This window comes from Ailuropoda melanoleuca, chromosome 5 (assembly GCF_002007445.2).
Source record: "Ailuropoda melanoleuca isolate Jingjing chromosome 5, ASM200744v2, whole genome shotgun sequence".
Classification (NCBI taxonomy): Eukaryota; Metazoa; Chordata; class Mammalia; order Carnivora; family Ursidae; genus Ailuropoda; species Ailuropoda melanoleuca.
Window position 1 is genome coordinate 1587077 of NC_048222.1, and position 13496 is coordinate 1600572.

A 13496-nucleotide genomic window follows, 5' to 3' on the forward strand; every position below is an offset into this window, starting at 1 on the left:
TCAGTGAAGACCAAGCCGTCTTTGCTGGCCTTGTGGGCCACCAACATGAATAGGCCACCGCTGTCCCCTTGCCGCCTCAAATCCAGGAGGAGGGGAGGTGGGGAGGGAGGTGGGGAGAGGGGTGGGATTAAAGTGTGGCCCAGCAAACAAATGGATGCTGCTATGACCTGTAACTTATTCACATCCTCATTCATCCATAATCACGTACCTGCCGCCACCTTTGCCATATTCTGTTAGAAGAAAAAACATAGGTATTGCCAGACGCTCAAGGGAATTGATCACACGGGGACGTGGAGATCAGGAGGGAGGGATTGTGGGGATCACAGGAAGAGCTTGTTTGCCATCTGCGTTAGCTGGCCAGTTTATCTCCACCCACAACCCTTGTGTGTCAAGCCTCACAGTGTCAGTGTCATGGAAAATGAAAAAAAACCCCACTAGACTGGGGGTGGGTGGTCAAGGTCCATTCAATAGAAGGCACTCAAAAAGGATTTACTGAAGTAAAAAATAGTTTTATTTTACATAGTATTAATTGTTTATACATATTTTAATATATCAATTTTAATTTAATATTATAGTTATGCATATTTTCCTACTACCACAAATATAGGAGTGTAGCCTTTGGCAAGCAATGCATCACATGAAACGTACTTTCTTATTTGTTTTTCTTAACGAGGCTCCAATACAGCGCTTGAACTCATGACTCTGAGATTGAGACCTGAGCTGAGGCCAAGAGTCAGGTGCTTAACCAACTGAGCCACCCAGACACCCTCATACTTTCTCATTCTTGAGAAATCTGAATTTCCGTTATGGTTGTAATTTCTCATTGTTTATGCCGTGTTTGCAATCTAATGGGATTTCTGCGCGAGCGGACTACCCGGGTGGGGTTGAGACGCGTGTCTGTCGAGTGTAGAAGGCAAGATCGTTGTGCATCGTAGGGTCTCGGTTTGAAGCAGCACAGACTGTACCCTAAACAATACAAATAAGTTTGGGGCGCCTGGCTGGCTTAGTCAGTAGAGCCTCAAAATCTTGGTCTCAGGGTCATGAGTTCGAGCCCCACGTGAGGCGTGGAGCCTACTTAAAAAAAAAAAGATTTAAAAAATACAAATAAGTTTCATATTAAGGAGAAAGAGGGGAGTTCTAACCAAGGTGATACTGTCTTTATGGGTGTGGCCAGAGATGAAAGGACCGGCCACTTCTCTCTTCAGTATTTTCTCCTCACCCCAAAGGCCTCCACCATGAAGTATTACGCGTATTTTTTTGTTTGCTTTAGATTTACTCTTTGCGACTTCCTCACAGAAACCGTTAAGCTGGGTCTTAGAGAGTCCCTCGCCTTCAGAGGTAGACCCCCGAGTGTCTGAGGGTGAATTTGCAGCTAACATTCCCTCTCAAAGGAATGCAAGACCACCTCTCCAGCTGAGCACACACTGCTCGAAGCTTCTAGATTTCCCAGTGTCCAAGGAGCTGTGACCTCGTGGACAACCTGGAGAAAACCTGGCTGTGGTTTGTATACATAAGTCATGAAACATATTTAACTGGGTGAAAGGACATGATTTTTATCTAAGAATGTGCTTTCCAGAAAACGCATACCCATATTTTAGTTCTGATCTCCCTTAATACATTCCTCCAACTGATTTGAAGGAAATGACTTCCTGGAAGTAATGCTTAGAAAGTGAATTTTCTTTCACTTGCTGAGCAGAATGCCCTCAAGCCTATCAGAGTCGCACCTTTCTTGAGTGTGGCATTCTTTCATGCACGAGGGGTGGTGAGGAATCTGGCCAGGGTTTGGCGTGTTCCCCAACCAGCGCTGTGAATTTTCTCCTGCTCTCAAGGGCCATTTCATGGTTCTGCATCTCGTTTGGGGAAGTCGTCCTCTCGTGGCCACTTTTGCCTTAGCTCCCAGAAGTATACATAGAAGGTATTTCTTTTCCTTTCTCCTCTCCCTCCCTCCCTTCTCTTTTGGCTATCATAGCGCTATGGTCCCCTCTTTTCTCAGTACTTTGTTGAAGTGTATTTTATATGCAGTAAAATGCATAGATCTTAAGTGTAGATAGAGCAAGAACTTTACATACGTATATCCCGTGTGACCACTGTTTGCATCAAGGTTGAGAACATTCCCATGGCTCCAGAAAGTTCCCTATGCCGCCTAACCAGTCGATACTGCATCCTGCAAGCTAATCACTATTCTGATTTCTATCACCAGATAGTTTTGCTTGCTCTTGAAGTTCATGTAATCATATAGTACATCGCCTTGTGTGGCATTTTTTACCCAACCTGACAGTTTTGAGATTTAATTGTACTGTTATATATACAATAAAATTGGCAGAAATGTATTGTTTTTATTGCTAGGTAGGGGTCTATCCTATAAACAGACCACAATTTACCGCTGTAGCACAAGGCAGTGGCATACCTGATCATATTCGTAGCGAGGAGAAACAGCACCACCTGTGCCATGGCCAGCAGAGTGGCGCAGCGGGAGCGTGCTGGGCCCATAACCCAGAGGTCGATGGATCGAAACCATCCTCTGCTAGGGCCCTTGTATTTTTCTCCCTCCCAGATCTCAGGCAGAAAGGGCAAGCTGCAGATTCTCTGCTTTCCCCTTGGTCACTCCTGCGAAGTCTTGCCACACCTTACCTAATCTCTACAAAGGGTTAAATTTTTCCCCCCCCCCCCTTTTTTTTTTTTTTTTTTTTTTTTTTTTTTTTGCAAAAGCCGCCCTTCTCACTCATTTCAAAAGAGAAGCAAATCTCTCTCCCTCCTTACAGGAAGAAGTGACAAATTTACCTTTAATTTCCAATGGACCACCATTATGTCCTTCAGAATACAGACTTGTCTCCAGTCATGGTTTTATGTTTTCTTTACACTTGAAAGAAAAACATTTTCATTGATTTCTGGCTGATGACTGTATTGCATTTTACTTGGGTGCTAGCCTCCTGCTCCTTTCGTTTCTTTATTCAGTCCTATGCATGATTTATCACAGTTAGATCAAGTTAGTGAGAATGTTTTGTGAATCCCTTCTAAAGCACTACATGTTGCAATAATCATGAAGACACCATTTGTATGAACTTTATGGCAAAACAGAAGCAAAGAAGCTAAATGTGAAATGGTAGAGAAAAATGGAAGGGATGCATTACAATAAAAAAGTCTGTGCATCAGGATCCCATGGACAAACCCAGAAAACAAACAAAACACAGAAGTCTTAGCAAGGTATTTGGAAAAATGTGTCTTTGAGAAAAATTTCGTGAGTAAAGTAGTATTGAGTCAGTTTCTACAACAAGAAAATTCAAATTCCTATAACAACAAGCACCTTAATTAAGAAAAATTTGTAAAAGTCACATGGAAAAATGGAAATAAAGTGATGGGGTTTGGAGGACCAGGGGCAGGGAGGGGGGCGGGGTGCTGTTTGATCGTTCACATTTTTGGGTGTGCACTTTGATTCACAATAGAATGTGCAGGGAATGCTGGAGCTTATATGCCATCATCTTGCAATCACCCTAGTGAAGGCTGGTTATCAATACGCCTAACTCTGAGGAGTAATTTTGATGGGCCAAGGGCAGGCTGTCCCAAGATGGGCCACTTTGGCATGAAGATTATTTTGAGTTAAAAAGCCATCCAAACCCAGCAAATTTAGGGAAAGCTCTTTACCTCCCCTGCAGCTGGCTAACAAGAATTTAGGTAGACAACCTGCTCCAGGAAGAGAGCTGTCACAGCAGAGAACTATGTTATACCATGAAGTTGGTCTGGTAGTCAGGGTTGAATCTAGAAGGTCCTCTATGTCTTGTTGTTTCTGCGTGGTCCAGCAAACATCTGTGTCCCAAACACTTGCTTTTTCATCTTCCTTCGAATTACATTTCTTCCGTTTGACTCCCAGACCCCTGTCTGCTTCTTAGTTTGGAACGATGTCTATACATCATTTTGCTTGGCTGTCCTCGGAACTCCACGTCTGTGTGTATTCCCTCTATGAACAGGATTAAACTTTATTTTCTCCTGTTGGTCTTTCTTCCTCAATTTGATTCCTGAAGGAGCCCGAAGGGCAGAGGAACTTGTTTCTTCCTGACTGGAGCAAGATATTTGTATGGTCTTAAGATACCTCCCCACAAACTGCCTATTTGTCATAAAAGGGGAATGTATACTCATGTGTGACCTTGACTGTGTGATCAGAATTAACCCTGTTAATGAGGGGCAATAAACATTGCATGCCTCTTGAGTTTTGGTGCCCCAAGAAAGACCTAGTACCACTTACATGGTGTTATGGTTGGGGATGCATAACCTGAGCCTAGTTATGAGGGGAAAAAATCCCTCAAAGTGCAAATGAGAAGTGTTATTTAAAATAACAACAACAAAACAAACCACGAAGTGACCGGTTACTGTACTCCTAAAAAATGTCAATGTCATAAAACACAAGCAGAGGCTGTAAAGATGTATTAGACGAAAGAAAACTAAAAGGTTATGGACAGCTGATGTTAACTACCTGGAATTTAAATAAAAACATTTTTTAAAAAGGATATGGGCAACGGATACAATAGCTAATCGGTACTGGAGGGGAAATGCTATAAAGGGGCATTACTGGGTCAACAGACAACACTGAAATACAGCTGAGAGATGTTAAAAACAATGTCATTGTTTAATACGCTGAACTGATACATATACTGTCATTATATATAAAGAATATCCTTATTTTTAGGAAATATCTACTTAAATATTTAAGAGCAAGAGGCCATGAAGGCTACAATTTACTCTTACATGGTTGAAAACAAATAGAGAAATATAGAAATGAAGACAGAGACTGGGGGGGGGGCGGAAGGGTTTACGATGTTAATGGGTGAATCCCGATAAAAGGTATACGGGTGGTTTTGTACTTTTCTTAGTCTTACCAGTTTTCTTTAAGTTTGAAGTTATTTCCAAGTAAAAAATTTAAGACCCTTGTAATGGCAATTTTAAAAAGTAAAGAAAGAATAGTATAATAAACACTCAAGTTCCCACCAACCAGCTTAAACCGTTAGCAGTATTTTGTCGATGTCTTTCTTCTATTCCTCGCCAACAACCCATGAGCATTTTTGAAGCAAACTCAGGACAGGAGGTTCCCGGGGGAACCCGTTCTTAGGAGGGGTAAGCCAGCGTCTGACCAAAGCCTTGACTCCTTGGCTCTGCAGTTTGAGTCGCCGTGTGATTGGGGCACCGGAGTGAGCCGCGGGGATGCCTTACCTGAGTCCCCCAGGTAGTCGTCCACCTGCCGGGTAAATCGTTCTCTAAAAGCCAGACAGCCAGTTGCCTTCACCCAGACATGCAAGAGCCCTAAAGTCCCCGAGAAGCCCATGAAACCACTTGTCGGACGGGAGAGTGGCCCCTTGGGATGAGCTGCACAAAACATACACAAACTCAGGACAGGAGGTTCCCGGGGGAACCCGTTCTTAGGAGGGGTAGCCAGCGTCTGACCAAAGCCTTGACTCCTTGGCTCTGCAGTTTGAGTCGCCGTGTGATTGGGGCACCGGAGTGAGCCGCGGGGATGCCTTACCTGAGTCCCCCAGGTAGTCGTCCACCTGCCGGGTAAATCGTTCTCTAAAAGCAGACAGCCAGTTGCCTTCACCCAGACATGCAAGAGCCCTAAAGTCCCCGAGAAGCCCATGAAACCACTTGTCGGACGGGAGAGTGGCCCCTTGGGATGAGCTGCACAAAACATACACCTTCACTCCCAGAGGTGAGTGGAGAAGACCCGAGGGTGGGATTCGAACCCACGCGTGCAGAGCACAATGGATTAGCAGTCCATCGCCTTAACCACTCGGCCACCTCGTCCCACAGGCTCTTAGTTTTTGAATGCTCTCTTGAGCCTTCCTTTTAGCAAAGCTTTGCACTTTGATCCTGAGGCGTGGCGTTGTTCTTCAAACTGCAGTCGTCCCCAGAGAATTCTCACCCACAACCCATCCTTTCCACCTTCCGCCGGGAGCCTTTCACGATTGGATAATCCTGTCCTGGGTCTCCCCTCCCCAGCCTCACTTCTTATCCTTCCTCGGAACTCACACTTGCCTTCCAGTCCCGTGAAATTCTTTCTATTCTCCCCGAACTCCATAATCTCATTTTCTACCCTCTACGCTCTTAGTCCTCCCCTCTGCCCTCGTTTGGCCAGCTTCCCTGCTCTGCCCATCCTTCAGCTCTCAGCTAAGTCCTGACAGCCCCCCACCCCCACCCCCTGTTTTCCTCACAGTCCTGCTTACTGAGGATTTACCTTTGAAGATCTTTTGATAAAACATTTTCACTTGCAAATGTCTTTTCATTCCATATCTGCTACAGAATTTTATCCTAATATGTATTTTTATACTCAAACACCCTGTCGTGCCACTAGGCAACAGAGGGCATACACTGAAATCCAAATTTTAGTTATTTCCAGCAAAGATACATCTATTTAAGCCCTTTTCTCCTGACTTGAATTGCTTTTGCATTTAGTAGTAGCACACAAGAAAAGGTACGCATAGATGATTTTGATAAGTAATTTCTTATATATCTAAAGTAAAATTGCATTGGAAATGCGTTAGTCAGTGAAAGGACTGGACCTATTTTTCCCCATCAAATCCTGCGTCCGCAGAGGAGCAAGAGGCATTTGGTGGGAATTAACGGCAAAAAGACCACTAGTTTGTGCTTCTGAGTAAGTGTGGGGCATGTACAAAAGGTGCTTTTATGATTGTTTAAGGTGCATGATCTACTGACATTTCCTCTATCTAAATTTAATAAATAAACGGTAGTAATAAATAACAGTGATAGCGAAGAGGGGACTTGCAACCACATAAGCACAGTTCTACAAAATATGATTATGTTTTTCCTTGGACAAAAGTCAAGGAGAACAATTTTCTTATGAGTTTAAATAAGTGCAGAAAAATTCAAGCGCTAACTTTCCACCATACGTGTGTGCTCCCTTTCGTGTTAAGTGTGCTGTTAGTCGGAAGCGGATGAGAAATCTGTCATCTCCTCCACGAAGAAACCGTGTAAAACAGGCCACTGAAACGCAGCCCTGGGTCTTGTTTACAGACAATATTTACAGCATATCGGAGACGCCAGGGTTTCCAATTGTTCTTTCTTGTCAACAGGGAATATTCCACACACACACCCCAAGTCACAGGTCGCAGTAGCTAGCTGTTGCATAAAAAGTAACAAAACGGCATGATTTGCAAGGGGATGTGGAAGCGGAGCCGGCTCCCATCCGTGTGGAGCAGGGGCGTGCGGGAAGGTGTGTTGCGCGGCGGCCCGCGAGCTCCGGATCTGCAGCCTCTGCGGCGGAGCGCGCTGGCTGCTCTGATCTCCGCTAACCCGAGAGCTGCTGTTTTCCGATCACATTTCCTTGCTTCTCGCCTTGAGCCCCGACGCTCTCCTCCCCCAGCAGATTCTCTTTGCAAAACCAAACGTCCCCAGCAGTTCCCAGAGCGACTGTGCTTTTCCGATCTGCACAACAGTGTCCACGGGGAAAAACAAAAGGCCAACTTCAAAGTAGGTTGGTAAAGGTTTTATTCGTCGGCTTCCTGAGCCGGGGAGACAGTATTTCAGACTGCTCTGAAGCAGGGCCCCGAGCTTGTGGTCGGCAAGAAGGGGAAGCGGAAATTGGCTGGGGAGCAGCTCTCCAAATCCTCGCGCTCACAAGGGATCATCCAGTCCGTCGTAAACATTTCGATGTACTGATTTCTACAGCGATGCTTAAAAGACCCACGGGTCATGGTAATACATATGTTTCTGTCATATCTGATTGTTCAAAAATATTGTTGCATGACTCCACTTAACGGGTTTTCTGGGTTTTCCTATTTTCCATATTTCCTTGAGGTCACGCGACACGGTGCCAGAAGGCTAACATCAGTCCCCCTACTGCATGTTTGTGCACAAGGGGCTTCCGGCTCTCGGGCCAGACGGGGAACAGCAGAAAGGGATGAGGAACCGCGCGCGCAAAGTCCTCAGGGACCCCTCGCCTGGAACGGTTGCGGCCACGGAGAAAACACCGCCGTCCTCGAGAAGAAGTCCAGCAATCAGCTCATTTCCCCCTTCCCCCTGCTCCACACGGATGGGAGCCGGCTCCGCTTCCACATCCCCTTGCAAATCATGCCGTTTTGTTACTTTTTATGCAACAGCTAGCTACTGCGACCTGTGACTTGGGGGGTGTGTGTGGAATATTCCCTGTTGACAAGAAAGAACAATTGGAAACCCTGGCGTCTCCGATATGCTGTAAATATTGTCTGTAAACAAGACCCAGGGCTGCGTTTCAGTGGCCTGTTTTACACGGTTTCTTCGTGGAGGAGATGACAGATTTCTCACCCGCTTTGCTCGTGCAAACTGGAAGCCTCCCGTCTACCGGGTATAGACTACGATGGATTCTATCTTCCCGCCCCTGGTCTTCCGACCCAAGCCTCTGAATTGGGGCTGCATTTGTGTGCTCCGGTCTGAGGACAGTTTTCTCTCCGCCTCGATCGAGTCACAGCTTAGGCGTAAACCCTTTTCTGAATTACCGTTTTGACTCTGCTGGATCCACGACTGCCACCAAATTTCCTCTTACTCTTCTCACAGGCCACCTTCCCTCCTGCCTCAGTTTGGGGATTTTCCCCACAGATTTCCAGTTCCAACAAGGCTTGGGAGGTTTCCTTGTGCGTTTCCTTCAGGGGTTTCTCCTTCCCCTGCCCCCCCCTTTCTCCTTAGTTCGGAATAACATATATACCTCATCTTGCCTGTCTTTGGAATCTCATGTCTGTCTGGGTTCCCTGAACTTTTGAAACTGAATTTGATTCTCTCGTTTTAATTTGTCTCATGGGAATTTCATTCTTAGTTCAGCTAAAGAATCTTAAGGAATCTTTGTCCCCAGCTGGTGCCTGCAGACACTGGCTCAGTATGTGTGATAGGAATATCAAGAATAAGTTTGGGCACAGCGATTTGCATAAAGAAAGTGCGCGGCTAGTGAAAAGCAGCCGAGGGTTTAGAAGTCAGCGGAAAACAGGTGAAGGTCCCACCGAGATTTGAACTCGGATCGCTGGATTCAGAGTCCAGAGTGCTAACCATTACACCATGGGACCCACGTAGTCAAGTTTTCCTCAAGGTTTTGTTGACCTACTTCTCCTTCCTTAAATCCAGTTGCATGAAAAGTGCTTTTCTTCTCTAGGATTAAGTCATGGACGGTTACTTGTTACCCACTTTCTACACCAGAGTCTTAATAGAAAACGCCGACGTCAGACGTCAGGAATCCTCCCCTCACCCCCGAATTTCGTCCCCGCCGTTCGGGGAGCTGGGGGCCGGGCCCCCGCTTCTCCGCTGGAAGCAGGTGAGGCCGTGACGGAGCCCGAGCCCTCCTCCCCGAGGCGCGGGCTCTGTGGCAGGTGTGTCGGCCGCCCTGCGAGGCGGGGGCCGCTGTCCCTCTTTCACCGGTGCGGAAGCGGAGGCAGAGCCCTGAGGTCCCTCGCTTCGTGATCAGGTCTCACTCCCGCTCCGGAAAGGTCTCACCTGACCCACGGGGGAGCGAGACGCTGGCGCGGCCGGAGAAGGGAAGTCACTGCGCCTGCGCGGCGAGGCTCGCCGAGGGTCCCGGGGCGCCCGGAGCACCTCGGGGTGGGGGAGCGGGCGGGACGAGGGACAGATCGCAACCCCTAGTCGTCCCGCTCCTCAGCGCTCGGCATCCGCTGCGTGAGCAGGAGAGACCCCCACACAGACGCCAGGACGACCCCCGCCCTGGCCTCGCGTGCCCCTTCCTCAGGCGGACCCCGCAGCCCTGACTGGGAAAATGGGTCCTGAGCTTGGTCGTGCGTCCGTCTCAGCCCCGAAGCGCCCCCGCGGGCCGGCACCTGGCTCCGAGCGCGCGTTTAACACGAACTGTGAGCGCTTCGGGCGTGGTGGGAGGACGCAGCGGCTCTCCTGGTAGTTCCCCGGGTCCTCGGTCGCCGCCAGCGGCCGAGCGCAGCTCCGAGTCTGGTCTTACACCGCGGGGCCGGGCTGCCGCGGGATTCGAGGGCCGCCGCCAGCCTCCCCTCCTCTTCCCGGGCGCGGGCGCCGAGGCCAACGCGCGAGCGCAGCCGCTGGTTCCAGGCGCTTCCCGCGTAATCTCGCGGACTCTCCAGCGCCATCGTCATCAACATTTTCTACATTTTCTTCGGCATCGTCACCAACAGCATCTTGCACATTTTACAGAGAAACATCGCCTCAACCTAGGCAATGCCAGAGCTGGGGGTCCAGGCCAGGCAGTCCGGCTCCAGGGCGCAGGGAGGACGCGAGGGGCCAGCAGTCACCTTGTGACCTGGTCTCCCTGCTGCTTTAAGAAGTACTGCTGGGAAGGGAAGGGGCGCCAGGGAGGCTCAGTCGGTTAAGTGTCTGTCTTGGGTCATGATCTCAGAGCTTTGGGACCGAGTCCCGCAACGGGTTCCTCGCTCAGCGGGGATCCTGCTCCCTGCGTGCCTCTCCCCCTACTTGTGTTCTCTTCTTCTCTCTCCCCCCTCTGAGACAAAGTGTTGTTGGGAATACGCATTTCTATGTCTAGGCTTGGCGAATTGTGTCTTGATTCTTTTTTTGAACAGAGGGAGAAAGGTTAAAGATGTGAGAGCACCGTTCTTACACAATTATCCACAAATGATCACACTTCAAAGCCATGAACTCTACTAACAATGTGCTCAGAGGAACAAGCTTGGGACCTCCGTGTCAGGTCCCCAAGGCAATCACCTTCCAAGCGTTCTCCCTCAGCTTCTGGGCAATCAATCCTCCTCCCCAGGGACAGAGCCCGGGACACTCAGGTCAAGGGGACCAAGCACGCAAGCCACCTCCTCAGGATCACTCCGAGTCCAGTCCTAGGGTCTGATTCCGCTGACACCGAGGAAGACCAGGTTCGTAGACGGGTGGAGAGGGCAGTGAAGCTACCTCAGACCCTCCTGTTGTCTCGTGGGATAAAAGTGTTGACAACTGCCAAAATCTCTTGAGTGATTTGTTGGCTTAAGTAATAAAATAATTATACACCAGAGACCTCTGCTATATATACCATAGGCCCATTGAAGAAATGATAGGGGCACCTGGGTGGCTCAGTTGGTTAAATGTCTGCTTGCAGCTCTGGTCATGATATCAGGGTGCCGGGATCGAGCCGGAGTTGGGCTCTCCCTGCTAAGGGGAGTCTGCTTCTCTCTCTCCCTCAGCTCCTCCTCCAGCTCGTGGTCACTCTCTCTCTCAAATAAATAAAAAAATCTTTAAAATTTTAAAAAAATGATAAAATTGTGACATAGTGTTTAGGGACTTGCTTAAGGGATTCACAGCAAGTAACAGGTCAACTTGCTAGTAGCCTCTCAAACCGAATGCTTGATGCTCCCCGACTAAGGCCCGTGGGGGCTTCTATACCAACAGCCCCTGGTCACTCTAGTCATGCACACAAAAATGTCTGGAATCACCTCCAGGTGCTCTCATTCTGTGCCCTCTCGTTCTTCCTTCTCCACTTCTGGGCTGCGGCCTTGACTTTGAGGTCCACACCCCGATTTGGGACTCATAGCTGGACATTCAGCTCTTCCAGTGGCCTCCCCCAAAACACAGCCTCCTGCTACACACAAAATTCTCCATTTACTCGTCTTTTTAATTCATTCTCTTTAAAAGAGTAACTGAGTGGTTTCTTGTTGTATAAAATTTTTGCAGAAAATGCAACAAGAAAAATTGAACTCCCTCCAAAGCCACTCCAGTACTCCCCAGAGATAACCATTTTATTAAAAGGTTGGATTATAGTCTTTCAACTTTGCTCTTGGCTTATGGAAAAAATTGTTATCTACATCTAAAGCTATATTTCTACATTAATAAAGCCCAATAGACATAACGTTACACGATTTTTAAACATACGTGTGCTGGACACGCGTCAAACATCAATAAGTCAAACTCTGCCCTATCTTAGTTGTTTGATTCTATGCTGTAGCGTGATTTATTTAACTGGATCTTATTTGTTGGACATTCTGGTGATTCTTATTTTTTCTCTCTCCTAAAGAAGTTTCAGATCAACATACTCGTGCTCTGTGCCCCTCGACCCATCACCTGTTGTCTGCCCTCCCAAGGCTGATCCCTGAGTCCTCACACAGATACCCAGCTCCTAGGCCTTCCGGCTGGACCTCTGGGTCGACCTCTCTGACCCTGACAGGCTGCTGCTGGAAACTTTGACCCCTGAGTCCCACCCTTGTTTCTTTTGTGAGGGGCTGGGAAGGCCCAAGGCTGGCATTTTGCCTCCTTGGGCTGTAGAAAATGTGTCTCGCCCATGTATTGAAGTCTGGGGAGTCTGCAGGCACAGAACACAGTCTCCAGGGTTCTTTTCCACGAAAATCACTGATAAGAGGTGTGGAAAGTTAATTCTATAAACTTGACCTCAGACAAATTGTGTGAGGGGTTTCCTTTCCCTCTGATTCTACCCTTTCTAGTGCTTTCCCCATGACAGGCTCCTGTCCAGAGTCTGAAGTTGGTGCTGTCATTGCTTTGTCCGCTGGTCTGCTTAGCAGAGCTGGGAAATTCTCCTCTCAGATGTCCTTCTGGCCCCACCTCTCCTGGGGTCCTGATCCCCCCTTCCCAGTACAGCCCCAGCCCCACCCTGCCTACCCAGCCTGAATGTGATGATGGGGGTAGGTCAGGAAGAGGGTCAAGACTGAGAGGGAACAGGCAGGTGAGAACTTCAGTTGTCAGAGGCAGGAGATGAGATGAGTGAGTGAGGGAGGAAAGCTCAAGTGACCGTGACTGTGCACGACGTTGCCATTTCTGCAAGCAGCTGACATGGATCCTGATGGACCCCAGGCTTCCAACCTTCCCCTTCCCGCCTCTGGAAAATGGTTGTGAGCCAGCCATTGTCTGTGTCGGGGAGCAAGTAATCCTGCCCCCATCAAGGTCCTTCTTGCTGGGATAAGAGTCGGATCGACATGAGGCAAATTAACAGGAAAAAAATAAAATTTAATAGGAGGAATCCACACAGACATAGAAATTCCAAAGATAGTCTAACTGAGGCATATATGTCATCCTGAACTAAGGGGGGTGATGTCTGGGACTTCAGGGCAATACAGAGGGCAATCAGAGGCAGAGAAGATGGTCAGTAATTAGATGTTTGCCTGTCATATAGATGGGTCACAAAGATAAAATGCAACTCTGATAATAACCCTTATTCTGGAATGGACTCCCAATTTAGAATCTTCTATGGAGTGAAGGGAGGAGCAAAACTTTCTCATGAGCTCACAGGGTCTCAATTGCCTTCAGCTCGGAATAATATTCATGCCAAAGTGGCCATCTTGGGGAGACCTGCCCTCTGCCCCTACATCTGATTTATTGAATATGATTTCTTTATGTCCACTTATAGGGCATTTCTTATATAGATTTATTTCTAAAAAGAATTTCCATATTACTTTCACTGGATGAAATACAATTAGTTATTTGCATAGAGAATAACTAAAAAGGTAAATAAAATAGAAAAAAATCCTTATTATTTTGGAAAAGGTCACTGATTTACAAAATTGGATGTGTGAAATGGTTCTCAGTGAATGATGTTTTCTGAG

General features: G+C 47.7%; 3 non-coding genes across 3 annotated transcripts; 1 reads left to right on the plus strand and 2 right to left on the minus strand.

Annotated features, from left to right (window-relative positions):
• Positions 1-2455: 2455 nt before the first annotated feature.
• Positions 2456-2527, plus strand: TRNAM-CAU. Its single transcript has one exon. It is a non-coding gene; the product is annotated as a tRNA-Met (tRNA).
• A 3181-nt stretch (positions 2528-5708) lies between these two features.
• TRNAS-GCU lies at positions 5709-5790 on the minus strand. Its single transcript has one exon. It is a non-coding gene; the product is annotated as a tRNA-Ser (tRNA).
• A 3173-nt stretch (positions 5791-8963) lies between these two features.
• TRNAQ-CUG lies at positions 8964-9035 on the minus strand. Its single transcript has one exon. It is a non-coding gene; the product is annotated as a tRNA-Gln (tRNA).
• Between the last annotated feature and the right edge of the window lie 4461 nt (positions 9036-13496).